The sequence below is a fragment of the Homalodisca vitripennis genome, unplaced genomic scaffold (assembly GCF_021130785.1).
Source record: "Homalodisca vitripennis isolate AUS2020 unplaced genomic scaffold, UT_GWSS_2.1 ScUCBcl_1694;HRSCAF=5640, whole genome shotgun sequence".
Lineage (NCBI taxonomy): Eukaryota > Metazoa > Arthropoda > Insecta > Hemiptera > Cicadellidae > Homalodisca > Homalodisca vitripennis.
The window spans coordinates 1-24,312 of NW_025777857.1; positions in this window are offsets into that span (position 1 = coordinate 1).

A 24,312-nucleotide genomic window follows, 5' to 3' on the forward strand; every position below is an offset into this window, starting at 1 on the left:
TATGAACAAAAAATTTTCCAAGGTTCAAGTGGTACAATGGAGGTTAGTGGTGCGGTAAAGCTGTTTTTTACGACTCTGTTGATCACGGTGAGCGACACGTAAAGTATTTAGGAGACGGTGTGATAGTAAGGGCTATCAGACAGTTGTTTCTGAACAGCCGTATGGTAAAGATGTAAAGATAGAAAAGCTTGAGTGTATCAGTCACATACAAAAACGAAATGGGGACGAGACTTCGGCAGCTAAAAAGGGATTATAAAGGCAAAATGTTGGATGACGGTAAAAAGATTGGAGGTAAAAATATGCTCACTGATCTAGATATTGACAAGTTGCAGACATATTATGGATTAGCCATTAGACGAGCAGTGTCGGATAACACTGGAGTACAAGGCATGAGAAGGAATATATGGGCCATCTATTTCCCATAAGCTGCCGACCGACAAAACTTCCCAACATGGCCTATGGCCAAAGGGTGTACATGCCCTGATTCTTGGTGTGCCTATAATAAATCAAAAGAAACTGAAGCAGTCTTATAGCCATAATCACAGCATTCCTGAAGCTATCTTACTTGCCATGAAAAAAATATTTACTGACTTGTCAAATCCTGACCTTTTAAAAAAGTGCCTTCACGGCCAAACACAAAACCGATGTGTTCACACCTCGGCCCCTTTCTCTTTTGCATCTTTCTAAGCGACATCACCAAATGTATCAGTTCTGACTACCTTATGTTTGCTGATGATATCAAAATCTTTACTTCTGTTAGTTCCATTGATGACTGCCACAGACTTCAGGTCAGTCTGCGTAGTATCTACGATTGGTGTGGTTGGAACAGCATGAAACTTAATATTAAGAAATGTCACGCCATATCCTTTCATCGTTCCGCTGGATTCATCCACTATGAGTACTCGCTTGATGGTTCATCGTTAGAGAGAGCTTATTCCACACGTGATTTAGGTGTTTATCCTGTCTGCCAACCTGAGCCCAAATGACCACATAGACTCAATCATTAACAAGGCTTCTCGGATGCTCGGATTTGTTATCAGGACTTCAAGAAAGGGACTTAGCAACGAAGCAATGAAAACAGTGTATGTGTCCTTGGTGAGATCTGTATTGGAGTTTGGCAGTGTAGTGTGGTCCACCTTATCAACTAGGTCAGATTCAAAGACTGCAACGAATTCAGGATAGGTTTGTGCGTGTGGTCGGGGTCCAGATTGGGTTTCGAGTATTTGGATGTGCCGGTGCGTGCTGTGGAAGAGTTTCTGGGCCTGAATCCTCTCATTGTGAGAAGGCAGTTGCACGACCTGACATTTCTTCAGAGGGTGCTTGTTGGTGATCTGGACTGTCCCTGCCTTGCTTCGTTTGATCAACATCAGAGTTTCCCGGCCGGACTCGCTCCGCGGACTTCTTCTGCCGTCCCTCATGTTCTACCAACCATGAATTGAACAGCGTCATCCCTCGTCTGCACAGGCTTGGAAATCTGGTCTCCGCGAACTATGATTTCTTCTACGACAGCACCTCTAGTCTGAGGACTTTATTCCTATCCTTAGAGCACTGACTTCCGAAATCTATAACCAATAGCGGCACTTAACTGATTTCGGGTGTACTTCATTAACAAAGCTCATATCTGTCTTTATTATTTATTGTATTGTATTTTATTTTAATCGTCTCTTAGGCTATTGTGTATTCGCCATCTTCTGTTATTAATTATTTAAATTGTTATGTATTTATCTTTTCCGTAGCATGTTCAAGTTGTTACGTATTTGTAGTAGTTACTAGTATATATTACATTGTTAATTTTTCATAGTCTATTAGTGTTATCGTTGACTATCATTATGTTGTTATCAATTGTTTTCGTCTTCTGTTATTAATTTATTTAAATTGTTATGTATTTATCTTTTTCCGTAGCATGTTCAAGTTGTTACGTATTTATAGTAGTTACTAGTATATATTACATTGTTAATTTTTTCATAGTCTATTAGTGTTATCGTTGACTATCATTATGCTGTTATCAATTGTTTTCGTTTCTGGTTCTTGGTGTTACTCATATATCTAGTTATGTTATTTTTATTAAGGATCTAGCTTTTTACTGTACAATTTTGTTAATGTTACTTATTAGTGTTTTCGTTGTCTATCTTATGTTGTAATCAATTGTATTCGTTTCTGGTATTTAGTGTCACTCATCTATCCAGTTTGTTATTTTCATTAAGTATCTAGCTTTTTACTATACAATCTTGTTAATATTACTTTATATATATTTATCCATAATCTAATTGTAGTCATGATGGCTTTTATTTTTATTATTGCAGACAGCCATCTGCAATCTGTGTTTAGTTTTGTAATTGGCGTATTGCCGTGAATAAATAAATAAATAAATAAATAAAACCAGAATAAAAGTTTTATTAACATAGTTTAGTCAAAAATTCCCAAAAACACATTTGTTAGGTTAGATACTTTGAAGCTTGGTGCCAATGATGCAGTTTTAAAACCTTCAATGATGTTTATTCCAGTAAGTTGAGGGTGTTTGATAAATTAGGACTAAAAATGTCTAAAAAAGTCGGTCGACGCTCTTCGCACCATGTACAGAATAAGATTGAAGAAAGCAGAAAAGGCAACAGAAGAAATGTCAAAAGCAGCTAGACAGGCCAGGAGAGCTAAGAGGAAGCTGCAAGAAAACAAGGAAATGGATGCTGATGATCCAGATTATGGTGCAGGACTCTTCTAAGCAGAACTGAGAGTAGATTTTCTTTAACGCTCGTTAACCCGAAATTTGATTTTTTTTTGTACAAAGGTACATTTCTCAGGAACTATAAAAGATAGAGTTGAAATTTTTATGCATGTACACCTACATAATACCAAGTAACAGCACTAGAACTATAACATTTAAATTTATAGTTGCTGAGAAAAAAAATTATATATAAAAAGTTAGTAAAAAATAGCATATTACAAGAAATTTTTTTTTCAATAATTAAAAAAGATATTAAAATAATTCTAGTAGGGGTAGCTTTAAAATTCATAGGGGTATACAGATATAAAATTCCAACTCAATATCTCTTATAGTTCCTGAGAAAAGTGTACCTAAATTTCACAAATTTGACATGGCGGGTATAGGGCCTTCCCACTCCCCTTAATGTAAATAAAAGTCGTTTGACAGTTATTTGGTCTTCCGATCGTATGTTATTTTGCTTATTTAAACGCATATGTGACAGATACGGCCAGTTACAAAATAATTGAATCGGAAAAAGTAAGCGCTCTGTGGTGTAATGGTAGCACATTCACCCGGCAAGTGAGAGATCCGGGTTCGACTCCCGGCGGAGCAAGTACTTTTTGTGATTCAATGTTTATTGAAATTAAATAAGGCTATTGACATTCATACACTTTAATGTAAATAAAAGTCGTTTGACAGTTGTTTGGTCTTCCGATCGTATGTTAGTTTGCTTATTTAAACGCATATGTGACAGATACGGCCAATTACAAAATAATTGAATCGGAAAAAGTAAGCGCTCTGTGGTGTAATGGTAGCACATTCACCCGGCAAGTGAGAGATCCGGGTTCGACTCCCGGCGGAGCAAGTACTTTTTGTGATTCAATGTTTATTGAAATTATATATATGAACAAATTTGTTTCACAACACGCATTAGGCCACCAACAAAATTTTGAATAATGTTATTTATTGAAAGGTATTTGCAAAGTACCAGAAGATGGAAACAAAATTTACTTAGAAAATTTAGAACAGGCACATCAGTTAATATTAAAATTAAAAGTACCCTTTGGTCTGAATAAAAGATGAAATCATAAATTGTTTTTATTGTGTATTACTTTTTAAAATTATTTTTCTAAATTCTTTCTCTGTTCATGATATTATTTTATTTCTCTTTGGTGTAAACCACATGTTCAAAAATTCCTGTTTATTTATTTATGTCAATTTTATTATTTATTTACTATTGTAAATTTTGTTGCTGTGTTGTTATATTTTATTATACCTTTTTGGAAAACGGCAAAGCCGAAATATTAAAAGAAATTTATATCAAGAAGTCTAATAATTGATATAATAGAGCAATTCTGCTTTTATACACTCGAAGTGAATATAGCCTATATAGGTATATTGATTTTGTAAGCAATTTAAGGCTCTATAATATTTAAAGTTTGAATTAAGGAAGATAATATAAATAATACCACACATTTTCATACACTCATCTTATATAAAATATAATTTGAATGAAAGGGTTTGCTTAAAATCATTTAAAGAATTCAATAGCAAATATTATTTCAGGAACTAATTCACAATATATGACCAAACTGTAATAGCTTGTTTAATTTAATTTTAATCTGTATGAATAAAAAAAATTAAAACCGGTTATGTACAAATCATATAAATTTGCCCAGTTTTAAAGCTATAGTGACAAAAATGGGTTTTAAAATGGCATATTTTGTGAAATTAGGCAATTATATATAACACAACTGAAGAAAAATTAGTGCATTAATTTTATAGTAATGAATAATTCAATAGTACAATTATTGTTATTATTAAACATGAAGCTGTCGTTTTAAACATTTTGAAGATTGCAAAAACATAATAATAATATAATGTATTATAAAAAACATACATGCTTTAAAAATCACGTGTTTTTATATACGAAGTAAAAAGAGTTCTTTGTATTTTAGACACATACTAGAATTATTTATTGAAAATAAATTTTATCCACAAGATTAACATCAGTATTATAAATATAGAATAATTGTAAATCAAACTAATTGCACGAAAGTTAGAAGCAAAACACAGTGTAATGTTACCCGTAGTTGACAGCAGTTGTTATCAGGGTGTTGTTTACTGAGGTTGCAGCTCAAACCACAACAACCCCTAATGATGTTGATGCACCCTCATATAAGTTGGAAGTCTCATAACGGTTTCCTGTTAATGGTTTAATCCTACTAACAATAAAAGTCGTCTGCCAATATTTTTTAAAATTAAATCACACTAAATAGGTTTTATTTTTTATTTAGAATACTTATTTCCGTAAAGTACAAAAATGTAATAGTATACTTCATGTACAGTCGTGTATTTTACAAATTTATTTCATTACTCACACTACTTCCGATTAGCTAAATTAATATATAAACACTGAATTAAAAAATTATCGAGTATATTAACAATATATATGATTATATTTTTATTTACAATCAAATTTAACACTATAATATCTTACAACATATGTTTATTTATGTTTGTATCTAATAAGCAAACCGTCTAATATTTCATCTCAAAATAACTGTAAAAGATATGGAAGTATTTACGCATTTTAATGTAAATAAAAATATTGTAAAGTTCACAAAGAATATCCCTACAATTAAATTTTGATTACGAGTTCATGTCTTTAAACATATGACATGTTTCTGAGTTGAATATAAAAAGTAAAACACAATAATATCCTATGTTATCCCATAAATTAATTAGAAAATAAATAAACGCTTGTGCTCATTATGTTGAACATGGGAGGGTTGTAACATGATAACAGTGCACCCACAATCACAGTCTGATCACGATTGTTGTTTTTGAAAGATAGAGCATGAACTTTTATCTTCTTCATTCAAATTTTACTGCAATAAATCGATAGTTGTTTTTATAAATAATTTACTAAGTTATAATGTGCAAACATTTTTTTATCATATGTTTTTTTACCAAAAATAATTATATAACACGAAATAAAAATCTGTTTAAAATATGTATAATAAAAACTTAAAGGGAGACTTAGAGAGTGCAACTCAGCACTTTTTATATTTTTTAAATTGTTATTTTTTGCGCTACCTATAGTATATTTGTACCCTAAAATTAAAAAAAGTCTAGTGTCTTAGCACGACGGAAGACTATAGATCATGATGCTTTCCAAGGATACAGGATACACCTAGTTCAACTTAGAAAGAACACTTGATCTTGAATTTCGAAATGTCACTTCATCAACTATTAACATAAGATACAACAAGGAAAGATAGATATATCATTCTGATCATAAATACAGTTTTCTGAAATCAAGAGTTTTATATTATTCTAAGATAAGAGTACACTATACCATCTTACTCATAATAGACATCGCTACGTGATTGCTACATGTAAAACGTTAAGCATATGAGTCAAACCGTTCATAAGATATTGTGCGGCATACTGACAGACGACATGAATGAAAATGTTTTATTCCTCATGTGACACACTTAACTAACACTTAGACAAATCAAGCAGCGTGATAGGAACCATGGAACAGAATGTTTCTTTTACAGAAATATGGGCTGTCGAACAATTTTAATTATACAGCTCAGAAGGTTCTCAAACCTCGTGCCGACAGTAAGACAAACAAAAAGATTTTATAATTTGTTATATACATCACAGGATCGATTATAGTGACTAAAAGTTTATTTTGTATCCTAGTGTCAATCCAATGACACTAAAATAATATCCGACAAACAGCTACCAAAGCAGAGTAAAAAAATTAATTAGCAAAATATTATTCGAAGCTAAAGAGACTAAAGAGATACCTCGTTTCTGTGTAATGAACCCGTCAGCACCGATTTGGCTCGGTTTACCAAATCTACACACATGGACAGGTTTAAAGATGACATAGACATACTTCTATCCAACTAAATTTTTGCCCAAGCAAATAAATGAGCGAAAAAGTAGAAAACATCTCATTGCATACCAACACAATTACATCATCCGTGGAAAGACCCAACAACATGAGTTCTTGATCGCCTGTCATTGTCGCGCTCAGACCACTTCTTGAACTTCACCCGATCGCGGTTTTTGTAAATTTGTGCAAGTGGCATTTATTTGAATATTTTTAGTATTTTCTAATTTTAAGCTCCAACGATGAAGATTCTTTGAAACGCATTAACGTAGAAAAAAAGACATTCGGTAGGAAACAAAATGAGTGTTGGTTAAATAAATTTGTACAACTCAAGTCATAGGCTTTGCTAAATCTCAGCCAAATACGTTCTGATTCATACATATTATCTAATATCTAAAATAAAATTATGTGTTTAATTGTTCTTTGCAGTACACTGCTACTCAAACATATGTTTCGATACTTCAAAAAAATGGTGAAAAAATGTGTTAAGTTCAATTTCAGATCTTTTATTTTAGTTCTTTTTTAGAAACCTAAATCCTGCGGTAGTTCAATATATTACTCGTATATTATAAAGACCACAGTTAAAAAATGTATGGTTATAATCAGTTGAATAGAGCAACTAAAATTATAATAGCTGATTTTTTAGGCTCACAAGCACTGTTGTAAATAATCATAATTTATATTATTTGGAAAATGGCTTTTTAAAAGCACATTATCTCCCGTAATTTTTAACTGATTTTTTACAACTTAATTTCCTTTATTTTTTAATCCAATAAAATGCAATAGCTGTGACTTTTCATAATAAGTAGTTTTCAAGATAATTTAGAATAGAAAAAGACCTTTGTGTAATTAGGGCTTAATGTTTAAAAGGTATTTACCAAATATAAACCTAATACAACAATCTGTTCTGAAGTAAAATTTGTAAGTGAAAAAAGTAACAAAATGGATGCTGTACGATTAATTATTCAGTATTTGAACAGATGGTTATGATATTTTGGTTTGTATTTAAACCAAGATTAATATTTTTAAATTTTCAGAGAGTTTGGGGACAGCCTGTAGATAAAAACTGTAACTCTCTTCTTTATAAAATACTTTTCAGAGAATACTAATTTTTTCTCGATTATTTATTTACATTTAAAAATAAATGTATTGTTCTTAAATGCTTGTTGGCTCGTTATCAAATCCAGTCATTAACATTTTTCCTTTACATTGAAGCCCTTAATGCCAATCTTATAGTAATTATACCTTATGGGAAGTAGCAGATGCTAGCATTTTAACAACCAAGCAGATGGTGTAGGCTTACGTTTAACTAAGAAACTTTAATACTAATATAATTTAGATTTTATCATATTTTTATTTTAGACTAATTGATAACATTTCACTCAATTATTCAATGCTATTATTCATTTTACATTTATTACATTTTAAATTAGAATTACCCATAAAGGGGCCTTCTCATAAGGTGTACAAGAAAAACGTAAGCATAGGTCAAGTTATAAATAATTGTATGTAGTGGATGTAACAAAATCGTTAAGAACATAAAGTACTTTCATAATACGCTGATAGCACTGCCGCTTACTTCTACGATGTTCCAACCAATTTTCTACGTTAATCAGGGAGATCATGAACACCAGTGTAATTGAATGGGCAAGAAGTCCAACTAGAAGACCTAACCCCTAGGGGTCACAGAATTTACATCCGTGACTGATATGGACTAGAACGTGACGGCTTGAAATATTAGCAATTTTCTTATGGAAATAACCAACGCAGTAGATGAGGTTCACCGTTTTACATTATATATGTATTGATACCAACGATTTTAGACCATACAAATTGAGCACATAGAAAGACACTGCCTGATACATTGCTATGTTTACGTTTTGATGAGGTCGTTATAAAACATTATAATGATAAAAATTAATGTATAATTTGTTCTATTGCATTATCATATACAATCCAAAATATTATAAACTCGTAATAAGGTTTTATTTACAGCGAGGATCAATAAATCGAGAAGACAATCAATAAAATAGCAAGAATTTTTTAAAATGTCAATTTAATAAAAATAATATTATAAATGCTTAAGATAATGTTTAAAACTAATAAATTTGTAATTATTTACTACCACAATATTTTATTGAAATTTATTTCAGCAAAATATAAGTTTAAAAAATATTTATTAATTAATTTATTTATTTATTTACATACGGTATACACATATTTCACATTTGATATAGGTATTATGAAAATACAAGAGGCTTGATAAAACAACTTACATAAATAGCTTACATGCATACATGCTAAAGCAAACAAAAGCAAAACATAAGCAAAACAAGTGCCAAATAACATCAACATCGTGAATAAAAAGAAAAATTACAACAGCAATATATGTAGTTCATAAACAAGTGCAACATGAAGGTGGATCCGTAAAAAAAAAAACTTAATTAAAGTAGCGTATAAATTAAGTTTATTTAATTATAAATAATATTATTTACAAAAATAGAATAAAGCAAAAGATCAAAAGATACATTCCAAAATTCAAATAGTGTGAGCGACGCCATCATCGAAGACGATTGTCAGTGTGTAATATGTAAGGTTGGATACAAAAATAAACTCAAGGAAATACTTTAATGCTATTTAAGATTAAGGCTGTGTTATGCGGTCATAAAATTTATTTAAAAACTTGCTACAATGAAACCTCACAACTGACACTTGGTTGAGACCGGTCCTCGGTAAATTCAATATTACCTCTACTCGGCTTTGTTTAGTCTTGTTTTTTCTATAGAACTGAAGTTTTTTCCTTTATTTTATTGTTTCTCTAATTAAAATGCAGAAATTCATTAGGTTAGTTGGAAAAATGTTTTAACTCCCGATATCTTATATTTGTAGTACCTAAGCGGTTGTATGAAATAAACTGCAATAACAAAGGTATGTCCCTAGGTACAGTGACTTACTACTGTTGCTAATTTCTCTGGTTGTTTAAATATAATTTGTTTTTCTGGAAAAGATGAAGTTGCAAGACCTCAATAAGTCATGTTGGTTTAGAGCAATATACTAACATCAAAGTTCAATACTTACGATTGATTCTAGAAACATTATAAGATGTCAGTTTCTAGAAAATTTTATGTTTTTAATGTATTTAATAAATATACATTAAATATACATAGTGGCATATTTTCATTGTTTTCAGACAGCTTGAGAACTATTGTAACTTTAATAACAACTGTAATTACAAAATAGGTAAAAATAAACAATTCTTACCAAAGCGTTGTGGCACGCCTTGTTTGTCAACTTCACTAACTCTATAAACATGCACTTAATAAAAAAACTATACAAAACACTAATCATTAATACTTAACTACGGAGTACAGCTCATAATACGTCTTCATTCGTCTACTAACCACCTACGACTGACCAGAGGGACTAGCCAATGGTAATCGTCACGGCAGACTAAAACAAGATGGCGGAAATAAAAAGGAACGGGGACAGGAATGGGCCCTTTCGTTATTATTGATTCATGTGAGATGAACTTCCTAAAACCATATTGTGACTCCGCATTGGTTTATTACAAATACTTGATCCGTTTGATACTTTTGGTTTTCTCTTTAGTTCATTTTTTAGAATTGGCAACCAAAGCGGCCTAATCTCGACTGATGGTTTACTGATTGGTTGGTCTGCCAATTTAATGTATGTTGCCTCAATTAATTTCCTTTTCAAGAAATGTGGTTCCCGATGTATTATGTTGGCTTCATCCCAATTCATGTGATGGTCTTCGGACCAACAATGGTGTGCAATTTTTGACTTTTCTGTAAGACCCTTTCTCGTGTTTTCTTTGTGCTCTTTCATCCTTACGTTTAGTGGTCTTTCTGTCTCGCCTATGTATTCCCTATTGCAACTACATTTTATACTGTAAACACAGTTTTTGAAATCCTGTTTCTTGTTTCCCTGAACGATGGCAAATGTCAGGAAAAATCCTGTTTCCTTCACAATCCTTCCATCGTCAAAAATAACCTTCAAACAAAGAACTCTAATGACGGACTGGAACTTTGGATTTGGTTTAGGGCATCACACTTGGATTTTGTTAAAATCAAGCTTAAAAAGCATCACTTAAAAGATAGCGTATGTTAATAAGTTATTTTGGTGAATAATAAACTATCAGACAAATATGTACTAACACTTTCATAATTATTGTATTAATTATAAAAAGTATTGTAAACAATATAGTAACTATTAATAATTGAATTGCATTTAATTGAATGTTGATAATGTTTTAGGTAATTACAGTATAGTGTTTAGACATCAGGTATTTTTAAAGTTTATATAATCTCTGTTGACTGATCGCACAGTAACACGGGACTCTAAGCTACTACATTCAGATTACATTCATCAAAGACTTCACCGAAAGAAAAGTGCCCATGATTCAATATAACACGATGTTCGGAGAAGTATCTTTTTCCAATATGGGGGAACATTCGACAAGTCATCTTAGAAGAAAGCAAAAGTGAACCAAGGTTATGTTTAAATGATATGTTTGAAGTTTTGTTAAGGAAAACATGGGTATAATAAACATTATATTTAAACCCTAAAAAGTCTTTTAAACTTATAAATGCTCTCCTTTGATAACATGACAAGCCTATTTAATCTAATATGTTAGTGAACCTGCTTGAATTTATAATATTAAATACCATAATAATTCGCTAATATTTGGCCGCAAAATGACGTCAGGATGTATTTTCAAGTAAGATGAAACAGTTTTCTTCTTTAAAATTATTGTAAATAAACATTTTATCGGAAAAAAACTTTTTATGCTGTGCTGATTTCAGTTGTGTGCAAAGAGAAAAGTCTATACTTGAATATGAAATCTCCAGCGGTTAAATAATCAAAGATAAACTGTGTTGATTGATTGTCTGCAAAAATGTGGTCGAGTTATATTTTGTAATGCGTTACTCGTATTCATGTTTCTCAAAACATTGACACAGTGTAAGTGTAAGTAAATTAAGTACATACTACTGTGTAATTTTAAATTAGTTCAATTGCCTAGTACTTTTTAACACAACATATATAATGCCAAATTTACCATTTCTCGTTTTTTGGCTCAAATATATATTTCACTCACATGTATAGTAAAACTAACCAAATTTCATAAGAATTTATAAAACTGGTCAAAGGAAACCGAGGACACAATCTATTGTTGAAAGGAAAGTACGGGACTGTGACTGCAAGTACGCGAGTGTTTTGGTTCGTGTAGCATTTTTATTCAGTTTTAGGACTAGCTTGAAATAATGTTCTAGTTCTACATAAAATTCCAAATGTTCCACTTTTTAATAATCTTTTCTCGATGATACATTAGTTTACATTACATTATGTTTTTCATTCATTAATTTTTACAATATTTTTCTTCAAACAGAATACTTATAATCGCAATTAGTTAGTATTTTACAAAATTAAACTGTGAATCTGGCATGTAATCTATTAGTTGTAAATATAAAATGGTACATAAATATTTGTCCAGGGAGCGAAGCAGTACTAAACTGCGTGTATTCAGCGGCCGGCGGGTTTGGGCAGGGCCCGATAATAATTTACATGTTAAGGGTAGAAATTGCGAACCCAAAGCGGACATAATTGTGTTATTGTTACTAGAGCGGGATAATTTTGTAATTATTCAATTGTTTTCCTGTTCTGACACTAAATGCTACAAATTGGAGCAGTATTATTGTAGTCTTATTTTCTGTTATTGTGAAAAGTTAAAATTTTATTATAATATTCATGAGGTACGAGTACCCCACACTTGTGTCACGTAAAAGGCTTCAATAAGGTTCAGTAAAAAGTTTTATATATTTTTATATATAAAAACAGAGAAATTATTATTTCTCCGCATCTTGTTCTTTCTTTACATTTACTGATAAACCATCTTAATTTACAAAGCAGGATATCTACAGAACATTTCGAGTATGAAATGAACTATAGATCTTAAATTTTGCATGCAACCTTATTAATGCCTGATACGTGACACGTGTTTTGGCATATTCCTACCTTGCAACGGTTTTATTTGATTTGCACGTGGTAACAAATATCAAATATTAAATTCATGTATCTAAAAATCTGGAATTAAAACATAAAAAACCCCATATGTATCACATTATTGAATAGTAATAATAATTTAGTATTCAATCACAAGAATGATATAACAGTAATTGTTGGAAAATATTATTCTCATGCAAATTAATGTAATGTAAATTATTAAAATTTTGAAAAAAAAAGAACATCCAAGATCTCCTCGCAAAATCAAAATAAATATGGGCGTTTAAGTTGACCATACCATATACCAGAGTACGTTGGGCAGTTTTGCTCACTAAGTAGTCCAAACGTGTTTTTTTCTTTCGAATACAAAATATTTCACTACATATAAGAAGCATTAAGTTTATTGACATTAAAACATATTTTATTGACTAATTTTGTAACAAATTTATGGTGATTAAAGTAAAAATTTTTAGTGCACTTTTAAATATACACATATTTTTAGGGATTAGTGAATTAAAAAAAAACTCAAATTTAATATTTTATAAAAGAACTAAAATGGGAAAATAGGACTAAAATGTAAAATGCTGAGTGTCCAATACAAGTAATTATTTCTCCACAATTGATTGAGAAAATAAATACTCAAAAATACTCCTTTAATGTATGTAAAAGATTTTCTGTTGTAATTTAAATAATTGTATTAATAATAACTGTAAATCTATTTACAAAAATATAACATATTCACAAAATACCTAGTTATTTGTTTGTAAACTGTGAATGGCAAATGAGAATATTCACTATGTAATACAATAAATAAAATTGTTTTCCTAAAATGGAAATTTAAGTATTAATTGTATCACGCAAAGTAAAAATACATTCCGGCGCCTTTGAGTAAACCAAACAATAGACACGGAATAATGAAATAAATCTCACACTGAAATTCTGAAAAGAGGAAATAAGTAATTCAATTTGTTTCGTGAATCAGGATATCGGTTTATTCAATCAGGCCTCGTTGAGTTTTGTAAATAAGATTTTAAAAAGTGAAAGCATTAACAATACGGACAAAAATTGAAATATAATAATATTAGCTTTAGCTCAGTTTTATTGTATTACGTAACACTTTTTCTGTACAATTTTCCTGTTTTTCCCAAAAGCTCTTACAAAAGAGTACTTACATAACTAATATGTTTTATATGACGAAATATCACGACCTATGTATTTTAAATATCACGACTGAAATTAAAATAGTTTTAACGGATCAACCTAAATCCTTGGATTTAACATACACACATGTAAATGATCTACGTATCTATAGCCACTACAGTCCAAGTCCCCATGACATCCCACCTCAGGCTCGTCACACCGGTGTTAATCTTACTAAATCTGCAGTTAGAAAACTCTACGACATCCTTGGAGATAACTGAATAGAACAAGGTAACAATAAACTGTTTTTAATGATTTACAATACAGTAAAAGCTATGACACACTTCGTGTCTCAAACAGACTTCGCTGAGGATGAATGCAAATTTTCAACTGTGTTGATCGTTTCATAGGGTTGCATGTTATCATGTCAAATGTAATAAGTCGATGTGGCTTTTATGGATATGAAAACTTGAAGTCTCTCTATAAATAAGTTCGTTCTCCAGAGATCGTGCAGTCAGACAGACAGAGTGCCATAAAACCGTTTCATCCCATCGTGTGAAAGGCTCTGTTAACGCTCTGCAAATAAGAATAAAGAATTATGATTTTATTACTTTTTAACTAGAGTTTCCTCAATGAAATATAGCTAGCGCCAACTGATCAACTTAGTAAAGTAATTTCAAATCATAATAAAGTGAAAGATTTTGCGGATGAAGTTAAAATGCTCTTGGAAGTGTATTGAAAACAAAACGGAGCGCGTATTATGGGTTCGAAATGGCTTGAGAAATTTGAATAATAATGGCATATAATTAATTTTTTTTGTCTCTGATGAATAAACTGCCCGAATCTATACAAAATATTTAAAAATTCTGTCGGTTATATGTTTCTTCTCAATATGCATTCGTTCAGTAAAGTAGTTTTCCACATTATTTCAAAATTGAAAATAATTTTACTATAGTAGTCTTGTGTGCAATGGGTAAACACTTATGAGGTCGTTGAGACGAGCATGCTAAAGTATATTCTAAAACGAGGCACTATGGTACTAAATCCACTGTTCTAGTTTTTACCATCAGCGCAATGGTATTATTAGATCAGCTTTCAACGTACATAAATCTAGAAACGTTCATAAATGTCTTTTACGTAACATTTTATAAACGTCTTTCACCAACAAATGCGATTCCAACATTCATTCCTTCGCAGTTTTTTATCTTATTTTCTATTATTATCTTGTCTAAACAGTAAAAGTAATATTAAATAAGCAAATGAAAATCTTGTTACGAGTGGTGATCGTTTGTAACTTCAGAAATTGATTACTACCCTTTTACATAAACTAATTTTATATAGATTTATTCAGAAATCGTGGAAATAGGTTAGATCTTTCTTTCTAATATTTGTCTTTTGCTTGAACACTTGTCTTTATAGTATCACACAAACTATATATTATGTTATGTATTTTTATCATCCTGATTTTTGTTAAATAAAATCAAACTTATTTGTTGACTAACATGTACGTAAGTTAAAAGTTACCACTAAACTAGCAAACCACATAAGTTTATAAATGAATTAAAGCACCAACAGCTAAACGAGCTTATTACAGCTGTTTACTGGTAACTGCAGACCAAACAACTCATCACAGTTTAATGAGGACGTGCTGATGCGGATTAATACCAGTCGCCCTTACATAGGTGCTAATTGACGTAGTATATGTTACCCGCAAACTGGAGATTAGATTAGATAGGAAATTCTTTAAATGTATTTCCACTTCGAGTTTAGGTAGGTTTTGCACCTACTACATGGTAGGCATATGCTACATACGAGTCGCTTAACAGGCTTCGCTGAAGTTGCATGCAATTTTTGAAGTCTAAAGCAAATTTCTTTTTTGGGAAATTTAGGCACAAAATTATAAGTGGAGGACATTTTTATATACCACGGCAGACAAAATATTAATTGTAGCAGTCTACTGAGTTTCAACAGCCCTCAACGTAATTCCATGGAGGGACATGAATCAACATGGAACTCCTTCTTGTATTTATAGAAATTAAGTTTCATACAGAACTTTGTCACAGATAGTTATCTTTCTTGAGGTATATTGCAGATGGTTGGCGTGCTAAATTTTTACTACGCCCCCTGTTAAAAGTCATATGGTTGGACTCAGATTGTTCACAAATATCTTTTTCTTTGATAATTTTTCACATTTACATAATAAAATGTTTACAAATTTGGCAAACGTGTTTTATCACCATTTTCTTTCTGTAGAGGTTTTTTGCAATTGAAATCGGTTGCTTTTTGGCTTAAGAGGCGAATTAAAGCCGAAAAAGGTAATGAGGTAAAAACTGACAAGAGCTTACTTGAAAATTTTGTTTGTAACGACGATTGTCGAAACGCGTTTTGGTCAAATTTACTTGGGTAACGGTTTCCGATCGGGTAACCGATGTCTGTGACAAAGAACTTTTCGCTACAGTTCACCCAAGTCCGATGAACTAACATACACCGTCATCAACCTCGATGTTGCCTTTTATAAAAAATGAAGCTTTTAAGTAGAATAAAATATAAATATTTTACAGTCATAAAACTTGGTAGTTATTGAATAGAGAATCATAAGTGTAGTCATTAAAATCAGTTTAAGCCCCAATTTTTCATTCCTATGTTCAACTTCTGATTGAGGTTCACATGAGTAAACACTGTCCCTCTTGTATCTAATTTTTCAAATGCAATAAAACATCAGTGTAAAACGAAGCATAACGCTTATCTAAAGTTTAAAAGTTTATCCATTAGGAATTACATGATTACATTTATAGAATTGTCACGCAATAGAGAGGGTTTAATAAACAAAACACATATTTAATACCCTTATTTTTCAGTACGTTTATTTATCCCACTAATATTATAAATGCTTTAATATTTGGATATTTGGATGTTTGTATGTTTAGATGTTTGGAGGTCTGTCCTCGATTCACGCTGAAACTGCTATAAGGATTGTGCTGAAATTTGTAACAGGTACAGCTTTTGGTCTGAATTAACATTTAGAGTGCTATTTACCACCCATAACACATTCATTTCACCAAATTAAAGTCGAATTCAAATTGAAAAATTGGTTTGTTTACATTCGAATGTTATGATAAGAACGAAACGTAATAAAGTTTCATAATTCAAATTAAACTTGCACTAAACAGCTGTTGACAGCTATAATTCGACAAACTTTCTGAAACATCTGTTTACCTTTAAATTTTATCAATAATAAGTAAACAGTGCTTGATCGGTAGTGTAATTCAGATAGTAAATAAAATATTAATATATAAAATTTACTCCAGATTGCGCCAGTGACGAATTAAAATCATCTAATGCATTAAATACTGTTATAAAACTAACCTTAATGAACAAAGTTATGAATATTTTCAAATAATTTACTTTAAACTGGTGGGCTTCCTTGACATTATGATATTACATTTTAACAAAGGCTTACGGAAAAACAGAAAAATCAATACTATCATACCTTAACAATTCATTCTTTCCCTGACTACAGTCCAAAAAACAAGTGTAACGCAAAACTTTAATAACGATTATTTGGAATGTTACATAACCTTAATAAGGATTTCCTCCTTATACCGGAAGTACATAAGAAGTAGGTAGGACTTCCCCCTAGGTCATAATAGGCTTTTCAGTCCTAGTAAACTCAACTATGCCAACACGATTTTGACCGAAATAGATTTCCGAGAACTATATAATCGAACGTATACAGTATTTAAATTGAGGCAATATAGCAAGCTAACATGTAACATAGTAGGTAAGTAAATGTAAACGGTCTTAAGTAGGCAATTTTTTAACCGAAGTAGGCGTCTCGGTCCTATGTAAATATATATATTTTTCTTCGTCAGAACAAGGCAAACTCTACTACGGTACTGAACATATCTTAGACCTGAAATATATGACAAGGACTGGAAATATACTATTTTTGAATAAAGTAAGTTTACGAAACCTGTGTGATCCGAGGTTTGTGTTTTTTTCTTGATCGGAATTACAAGGCAGGTTCAGCTGTGACGTTATGTATATAATTAATTAGAACCAGAAATGTTCCTACTCGTGCCAAACATGATATAATAAGTAAGTTAAACTCTGATACTATTTACCATGAACTTAATAATATCTACCTGATGTATGCCTACTTACATTTTAAAATGTTTGTGGGACTCCATCATATTACGTAATAATTGCCTTTTATAAGGACTCCGGTTCTAAAAATTGCGTGCGAAGCCGCGGGTAACGGCTTGTTGAACAATAAACGTTTGAAGAGTTGGGTATATTTATGAGTACTTAAGGACATTTTGGAGACGGTAGAGTGTCTTATATCTGCCTTATCAATATTATAATGCCATTATAAAATTAAACCGATATTAAAATAGGTCTCGTCAGGAATAAAGAAATGGTTTAACGTAGATACCCTCTTCTAATTTTAAATCAGTACAGGATCGCTCATGGATCTCTTACGTCTTCTCAGTAATCCGATAACAAGATTAACCTTCATCAGGCAGCCAGATGCCGCAGGATATAATTTATTTGGACTGTTCCGTTTATTTACCACCAAAATATTTCTTTATTGGTGCGTCTAAATATTATTTTTCGGTAATATATTATAGAAATTGTGCACATTGATATCTCATAAAAGCTTGCATAATACTATATCTAACTTATTAACAAGTGATCCATACATTAAACTATGTTAAACCCAATCGGTTTCTGTTACAGATGATAGCCCCTCTTTTGTAACAGGTATTAAGGAATGGAATGATAACCCTAATTGCTATTAGAACTATAACATTATAATGAGTAAAACAAACGCGATAAAGCTAATTCAAGTTTATCTCTTCATTTTCATTAATTATGAATTAATAAAATAGTAATGTATGTAATACAACTTTTACAATCCTTTTGTGTAAGTTTGTGGAAACATGTAAATCAGTATACAGTATAAGCAAACAGATCTAATTAGATTGCCATCCATACTATTTAAATTAATGAAAATACTGATGTGGCTTTCATGTCTAAACTCACATCACCACTCACTGATTTTATAAAGGAACAGCACGTTTTCGGGTTTGTTCTGTGATACGTCAAGTTAGTACAGAATTCTGAAGATCTAACTTTCGCTTTTAATATATCTTATCATTTGCACACTTCCGGTTTCTTGCTCACTAATAGCCGTAGTTTGTTTTAAAAAACCGTGTAAGAGCTTTGAGCCTCTGTGTGAATACCGTGATGTTTACCGATTAACCTTTCCACAAAGACCAAATGTGGTGGTAACGCTTCCTCAATTCACGGGATCAGAACGTTGTTTTTAACACTACAGATACTCTTTCATCAACACCAAAGTGCGATAAAAAGCTAAATAAGTTTTTAATCAAACGGTATTCAAATCAAAGCCATAGTTCTTTATCATGGCCTTCGTAAAAAACAGTGAATGATTAATGTTTTTAATATTTTAAATAGGTCAATTAGATCAAAATTTATCAATTAAAAGGGAGGAAGTTGGTCTCTTAGAGTAAAAGTACACTTTTGCTGCCATAGTGAGCACTTCAACAACGTATAAAACTGTAATTAAAATTTATAATTCATATTGGACATAATAGAATGCTTACCTGACTCATACTCAGCTGAAATTTCTTTGAACTACATTTTGGACTGGGCTGAATATTAACTTGATATTCGTACAAAGGATCCAACTGATCGTAGTCGTGTTATCGTATAACACTCGGGTCTCACACAGAAATAAATCCCGCCTGAGAGATCCTCTCTCCGCAACAGATTTGATACAACAATACCGTGGGAGACAAAAAGCATTCTCGCATGCTACTGCCAGTACATTCTACTGATACTGTAGTGTATTGTTAAGTACAAGGCAGTTAAATACAAAAATTTATCCCAGTTTATTTTCTAATAACAAAACCATCCACTGGTACTTATTGGCTTATAATATTGGATATAGATATCACGTTTACGAGTAAAACGTGATGATCTGTTCGAAGTATAATACAAGAAAATCTGTTATCAGTGTTTAAAGCAACTTTATGTCTGACATTAGTTTGAACTGCTAAAGTTACGTTTAAAATTCTTACAGTTTAATTTTAGGTATACACAAACAGTGTTTATCAAATATGTATGGTTTCCTTTCATGGGAACCACAAATAATTTGCACTGGCACAAAAACCGCTATGAACTGTAATTTTTTATTACTAATGAGAAAATATCCCATAATCCATTTGGGAGCACTAATTCAAACAAAGTTTGGTTTGAAATACATCTCTGAGAGCGCCCATTCATGAGCTGAAACACACATTCTCACAATTATTAATATTATAATCCTAAACACTATCGAGTGATGAGTCAGTCTTTAATTTGAATGAACGTATTGTAGTGTAGTTCTCTTATCAGTGTTCCCACGTGATGGTAACAGCTACTTATCCTCCTATCCTTAGTTCTTGTATTGTATCTGTGATTTCCTTTATTTTTATTTAACCATAGCTAACTGTTAAGTGTGCTTATCTGGGTTTTAAAAAATCGGTTGAAACTGGCCTGTAGAGACTGTGAGAAACTGTTTTATAGCAAATGTGTGAACATGAGCTCGACTGATATTGATTTTACGGAGGAGCAGAACTCTTAGTGAAGTTTAATCTGCGTAGCCAGGCCAGAAGAAAAAGTATGGGGCTTGTACACAGGAAGGTAGTAGTACTTTGGAAGATATAATAAAGGCTTTGACTGAAATACGGTTGGGAAAAAGAAATATTTGCATGATTTCAATGATTCTTAAAATTTGCTTCATGGTATCCTGGAGAAAAACGCGTAATTTACAGACAGGTCTGTCTAAGATCAAATACTTCTTCAAACGAATTGAAGAATAATAGACTGAGAATGAAGGTTTTAAAAATAAAGTTGCTGTTTTCGAAAGAAAATGTTATGATTTAGAGAAATATTCTCACAAAAATTATAATGAGTTGAAAGGAGTTCCAGAGAAAAGCAGTGTGTTACCATTGGAAATAATGAAAAGCGTAGGAAAGGCCTTAAACATTGATACTGATGATGAGATGATTATTGTTTGTCATCGCGTCGGTAAAAAGTTAAATTTATGAAGGCTTTCTGATAAAGAACCTGTATTAACTAAGATATGTTAGCAGGAGCTTGATTTTTCAACAAGGCACATTGGGCTTAAATCTGACTGTACAATATTTATTAATGAACCTCTTTCTCCAACAAGAAGACAACTGTCCGTACAGCCTCGTGATTTGAAGTAGAGGCGCAGTATAAAGTATCTATGGCTTCGAAGTGGCACCATCGTTATGCGTGCGACGGACTGCTCCCCGGCGATAGGGATACAATACGCGTTTTATTTTGAAAAAACTGCAAACTGAAGTACAGGGAACATTATTTTTAGTATTATTCTTTTATGTGTGATAGGGATAAAAATAAGAGTGTCAAAAGTGAATAGTATTTTAAACTGCAATATTTGTAGTTAATTAATTGTATTTAGTCTGTAATCAACCTTCCTCGAATAAAAGTTATTGCAAATGAAAAGAATTTATTGCTGTATTTTATATCTAAGCATTTGTATAATTAAATCGTATTTTGATCGTGTTGTAGCTGAGTGTTTTTTTTGTTTCAACTTATTGTAATTTTAACTGAAATATGGATAAATAATAATGAACTAGTGTTTTATCAGCTACACAATTTTAAACTAATTGCAATTACCATGATAGATATAGTGCAGGAGGTGTAACAGTATATGCTATTAATACCTTATCCAAAACTTACTGAAAAAGTTAAATTATAAATCAGCAAATGTTCCAGAATTGACTGTAAATAGTCTTGAAAATAATTTTATTATTATGTTTGGTTTATATAGATTGAATTTTTATGCCATTCAGATGTTCATCAATTAATTTAAACAGTATTTGTTAAATAATAAAAATATATTAAAGAATGTAATTGTAGTGGGCGATATTATTTGTGTGGATCTATTGACTGTTGATGATATTTATGCCGCTGAAGATAAATTGATGATGGCTGGTTTGAATCTTTAATACATTCACCAACAAGAGTAACAGAGAGGACGTGTTCATGCATCGATCATGTCTATTTAAGGCTGTTCTGTAGATTCATAGGCGTGGGGCGATCGTGAGTGTTAAAAGCGACGGTGGTGGAGACGGATATCACTTGACGTTAATTTATAATCGTCACTGTCAATAATCGTTGATGCTACGTACGTTTGGCTGTCCTGCCACTGCTACCGAGACCACCGTGGCTATTCCCACTGTTTTCAATTATGATAGGTTGGATGCTATGCTTTCTACTGACTGGTCTGACGTGTATAAGCAGTGTAATGCTTGTGAGGCTAATGATTTTTTTTGAAAGTAAAGTGAAAATATGTATAAATGATACTGTACAACTGTACAAATATATTACTGTTAATTAATATATTTTGCAATTAAAATCATAAATGAATAGATATATATTACATAAATGAAATTTACGTAGCATATAATCATTGATGTATATATATATTTTTATTTGTAATCATATAAAAAAATACATTTTTTACACAAAAAAGTAAGAAATAGACAGCAAATTGATAAATTTAGATTGTGTTATAATTATTTAAGCGATATATATATAAGCAAAAGATTTAAGTATACAAATCATTTTATTATTGAAATAAATTAGAGAATAATAACGGAGAACAAAGTGTCACTTGGATTGCGAATAAAACCACAACAGACCAGAATCACAGAGATGAACCATTTCGTTTGTAAATCGATAATACAATGATTACTGACTCAGAAAGTGTTGCTAATGAACTTTATGCGTTTTTATTGTCTATTACTGACCGAAGAATGGTAACTGATAATTTGCCTGCTGGTTTTTGACAAATTTTCGAACAAGAATTATATTTATATATTTAGAATATACCAGCCATGTTATTAGGGCCAGTTTTCTTTGAAGTTGTAGTGACAGTTGTTAGGGCTTTGAAAAATCATCAGGTATTTATTCAGTTATGATTAAACGTGTGCGTCCCAAAATAACAGTTTTTACATTGGTTAATGATATTATGTGAAGTGCAGGCGTTTTAAAACCAGATAGTTTGAAAAAAGCCGTGGTACCAATTTAGTAAAGTAACTCACCAAATAAATTATCAAAATTTAGTCCTTTATTTTTTAAAGATTTTAACATGTTTTATGTTCATATATATTTCTTTAGTAATAACCAATATGGATTTTACAGTAAGAGCAAATACTGAACTGACTTATGGAATTTTATCAATAAAATACGTAAGGGAATAAATATCAATAAGTGAGTAGTGAACCTTTTTTTGGATATGCACAAAGCGTCCAATACCGGAAATCATGCCATTTTTCTGAAACAATTATATAATTGTGGAGTTCGGGGAGTGGCTCATGCCAAGTTTTCCAGTTATTTAAGCAATAGAATACAATGTGCAAACATCAGTTAGGTTCTGAGTGAGATGGGATTATTCAGACATTTTGTTCCACAGGGCTCTGCATTAGGAGCAACACTATTTTTGATCTGTGTTAATGGACTTTGCAATGCTATATTAAATGGTCAATTTAAAGCATTTTCAGACGATACTGCCCTTTGCGATTCGTAAGGTGGATCTGAAACAATACATGCATCTGATATAAAATCTTGTTAACGGTGGCTTAGAAAAAGTTGGGACTCAATTTAAAAAAAAGTAATTGTATTAATATTAGTATAGGAGCTTATGTATGTAAATATAATGTATAAATATTTGGATTGTTTAAGAAAGCAGAACACTTGAAAAAAACTGTTCTAAAATTAATTGAATTATAAAAGTAAAATATATGGGTGTAGTTTTGGATAGTTTAGGGGTTAGTTTCAAGTCTGATATTTTCAAAATGAAAGCAAAGGTCTTGACAGGAAGGCAAAATAAAACGCAAAGCTATTTTACCAGTCCATTCATTTACAGAAGTCTTTTATTTTACGTTAGTAAATAGCAGGCTAGAAAATGCAATTGTCTCTTGAGACAGAATCTATAAATGTGTTATAAAACCTCTGGAAATTATTCAAAACTAGTATTTTAGATAGAAATTAAAGAACTTTTTACGATATCCATCACACCCATTTTATTGCTTTAAAGATTTTACCTATCAGATGTATTTATGTATTTGTAAGTTTTATAGGCATTTTTACTTTAAGAGTGAAATTCTTTTGTCCCTAAAACCCAATTTAACCTTTTACTCAAAGCCATTTAATTATATAACTCCTACCTTATTCAATAATTTGTGCTAAACATACAAAATATTTACAAAAATTTAAGTATATCTTAGAAATATTAAGTTTTTGTTAAATCTGGAAAGAGATAATGTAGATAACCTTTTTAATTTCTCTATTAGGATGGATTGCTTTCAATATATATATATATATATATATATATATATATATATATATATATGAATAGATTATACAAGGTGTTTGAAAAGTATGGGTACGGCTTAATATTTTACAAACCATAGCAGAT